The following is a 4,018-nucleotide window of genomic DNA, read 5'->3' on the forward strand; positions in this document are numbered from 1 at the left end:
GCCCGATGCGGGACTCGATCCCGGGACTCCAGGATCATGACCTGAGCCGAAGGCAGTCGCTCAACCAACTGAGCCACCCAGGCGCCCAAGTCTTACTGAAGTTTAATGAAACCACTCTTACAGTCATCATTCACAGCTCCCTGATATCCTCTGGACTTGGACATGAATTCAGTGCCACCACCCGGGATGGGGAAACAAATATCAGGGACAGATCTGCTCACTACAATGTTCCACCTTCTGATATTCCAGAAATGGATTCCATAGTCATCTCTATGCCTCTCTATCAGTCACAATAAGTGCTCCCTCTCTCTTTTATCCATCCACTCATCCATCCTTTCATTACCCTATTGATTCAACAAATATCTATGAAGAAAATTCTGTGAGCCAGGCACAGTGCAATGGGGTCTCAGTGTTAGACAAGGATTTTACAGCCTTCTTGGGATGCTATTAAGTCTAAACTTCCACAACCCATTCCAGCAACCATCCAGACATGCTTGAATCTTTATATTCAATTTGGGATCTCAATCTAGTTTTACAAAAGTTAAATAAAATGGTTATGTAAAAAATAGATCTTTTTTTTAATTTCAAAAATTTCTAATCAGCTCAAAACTGGGGGATAGATTGAGGAAAATTTTTCTTTTAAGTAAATATACTATATGGAAAAAAAATTTACTTAGCAAACGGCATATTTAATTGATTAATTATATTCTTGATAAAAAGATCATGCCACGATTATTTTTTCTTAGACTATATCTGAACAAATGCCTTGAGACAGACAAAAGGAAGCAACTAAACTCTAAGCTATGGAAAAGAAAAAGAATTTATATTTGGGATATCCTGTGGAAAAGTGAAACAATTGGGTTACACGGACTTCTAGAAACAGACAAAAATATCAAATTCCAATTGTTGAAATTTAAGCAGAAAGCGAAATGACTATTGTTTGTTCTCTGGTGTACTGTATGCTTATTAAATATTATACTTGAAATGAAATACAGTTTTGCAAGACTTAATTTTCACTCCTATTCACATGGTCCTAATACCATCTACCTGGTGCCACTTGCAGGGATGTTGGGAAACTCAAAAGAAAAAAAAATTAACCTCCCCAAACTAGCCACTTCTACTACATGCAAAGTTTTTTTTCTTTAATGGTAAAGTATATATGATCTAAAATCTCAATCTCACCCTGAGATCATGTCTGAGACTTAACCGACTGAGCCATCCAGGCGCCCCTCTGAAACTTACTTTATCAATAGTTCTTCACAACTACCTCAATGTTTTTTCACAGCCTCCTCTTATTTGCTGTAAACTTATTATTCGTCATCGCTAAACCTCTCAAGTTGTGATGATTAAATAAGAAAAAGATCAAATGAGAGGATTCATTTCAGCTGCTAATAACAGAAAGCCCCAAGTAACAATTGCTTAAATAAGGTAGCTTATTCCTTTCTCGTGTAATAGAATTCAGTTGGAGGCTGTTTGGGGCAGGAATGGTAGCTGCATAATTATCAGTCTCCTTTTAGCTTCTTCAGTGCCACGGTGATCTCAAGCTCAAAGATAAGTGCTCCAATGCCAATTGGCAGCAGGAAAGAGGAAGGAGAAAGAAGGACCGGATGCCAGCTTTCACTATAGCTTATCTGAAGAAACTTAATCACCTAGTCACACAAAACTGCCAGCCACAATCTTTTGGTCTCAAGTTCCGTAGGCATGAATCAGAAACCAACCCAAGATGCCTCATTACATTTGAGGAAGAGGGTCAGTTATCCCCTTCCTTCTCTTGGATGGGAGATGGGATTGCAACAGAGAATGTTCCAAACTAGTTCTCACCAAATCCTGCTGCATCTCCAGCAACATTTCTGTTTTAGATCCTTGTGTATGACTCATCCAGCAGCTTCACAGACATGTTCTTTGAAATTTCAGCTTGTTAATCTGACTCATAGCACATTGTAACTTGGAGTTCAGACAAAGCTTCCAACATAACATCCTGTGACACTAGTAGAAAAGGAAGACCTGATTTTTTGTAGCCAGCCATCTTAATAAATTTTCTTTTTAGTTCAAATAGATTTTTAGTTCGGTTTCTTGGTTTTCTTTGGTGTTCAATTACATCATCAGAAAACAAAACTTTTTTACTACATTTATTCCACATAGTACCTTATTCCATTACCATATTGAATGATCACAGTGCCCATTACAATTCTTGCCTTGTTCTTAATTTTAATGGGAATGACTTTAACATTTCACTATACATATTTACCGTTGGTTTCTGAAATGTACTCTTAAGGTGTTTAAGACTTGTACAGCACTAATCATGTTTTATCTCCTTTTATTTCCATGAAATAAATTAAGTTTCCTAATGTTGATCTTTATATAACTAGAATGTGGAAATTTCCCTTAATAATAGTCTATAACCAGTTGCCCCCTTCCTTGAAACCATTACACTATTCACCCCCTTCCAATATAATTCATACTGCTCCTTGCAAAGATCTCTGAAATTCTATTTTCAAATTTCTTTCTTAGTCCTCTTTCTCTTCCAGCCTATAGGTATTTTTTTTTGTTTGTATGGTTTGGTTTTTGGGGTTTTGTTTTTGGTTTTTGGGTTTTGCGGGGGATTTGCTTGTTTGGTTTTTGTTTGTTTGTCTGTTTAATTTACGTGTCCGTGTCACTGGGTAGACTGAGCTCTTTAAAACAAAAACTGCTACATTTTTAGCTGTCTTCAGAAATTATCAGGCGGCTCACAGAAGCTCAGGCAGTGGCAGGAGCCCCATGGGCCAAGCAGCCCAGCTTCGTGAAGGCTGTGGGCGCTCTGGGCCCTGCCACCATGATGCCCTAGAAGAAGGTCAGCTCTGTCAAGAGGGTGGGAAAGGAGGGGCCCAAGAGGAGATCTGCAAGGCTGTCAGCCAAACCTGCTCCTGCAAAAGTGGAAACAAAGCCAGAAAAGGGGACAGGACAGGATAAATCTTCAGACAAAAAAGTACAAAGGGGAAAAGGAGGGGAAGGGAAAATAGGCTGAAGGGGCTAAGCAAGAAACAAAGGCAGACTTACCTGCAGAAAATGGAGAAACTAAAAATGAGGTGAGTCCAGCTTCTGATGAAGCAGGAAAGAAGCCAAGTCTGATTAAAATCATTACTATGTCTTATCAGTGGTCCCTGTCTCCCTTCTTGTACAATCCCAAGGAATATTTTTATCCACTATTGTGTAAATGCAGGTTTTTTTTTAGTGGCTCTAAAAACCTTTTTAAGAAGGAGGGAATCCCACCTCAACCCATTTTTTAAAGTGAAAATGCTTTTTGTTTTTAAGAGACAATCGCTTCTCAGCCTTTTGGCTAAGATCAAGTTTTTTTAAGAGACAAAATCCTTTGCTGTTGTGTATTTTCTGGTATGACCAGAAAGAAGTGGGATATTGAACGTGGGAGGCTTTGATTGCCTTGGGTGTCAGCTTAACATTCCACAGATGGGGTAGTTTTTCTATCCTATAAGATGAAGCATACTAAATGGCAATTTGGAGTCAATCGTGCATTTAATATGTCTTGAACATTTTAAATTACTTCTATTCCCATGTTGCTTTTGGTAGAATCGTTTCCTAAAGAAACCCACTCCTTGATCTTGGCATTCCCTGTCAGAATTTTGTTCACTCTGTCACATCCTCGTTGTGGTAGTCCAGTTTTCTAGAAACTCTGTTAATGTGTTGTGCAAGATTGAAAATTTATGTAGTGTATAGGATATTAAATTGTGAATTAATGGGGTGTAACAATGTAACAGTGTATCAACATTTGGAGATACTGGTACTTGATACACTGTTAAGGAAAATCTGCCTCCAGATTTTAAGCGGGGAGGTCACTGGAATAACTTTTAGAAAATAGTCACAACTACATGATTTTTTTTTTAGATTTTCTGTACATATGTTAAGAATTGTATACAAATGAGATGTCTGTACTGATCCTCAGAACAACCAATAAAAACTCAATTATGAAAGAAAAAAAGAAATTATCATAACGCCTGTCATGTAATCGATGCTCAATAAGTAC

General features: G+C 37.9%; 1 pseudogene; it reads left to right on the forward strand.

Annotated features, from left to right (window-relative positions):
• Positions 1–2,815: 2,815 nt before the first annotated feature.
• Positions 2,816–3,266, forward strand: LOC113928480 (annotated as a pseudogene).
• Positions 3,267–4,018: the final 752 nt, after the last annotated feature.

The sequence above is a fragment of the Zalophus californianus genome, chromosome 5, assembly GCF_009762305.2.
Source record: "Zalophus californianus isolate mZalCal1 chromosome 5, mZalCal1.pri.v2, whole genome shotgun sequence".
In the NCBI taxonomy this organism is placed as follows: Eukaryota; Metazoa; Chordata; class Mammalia; order Carnivora; family Otariidae; genus Zalophus; species Zalophus californianus.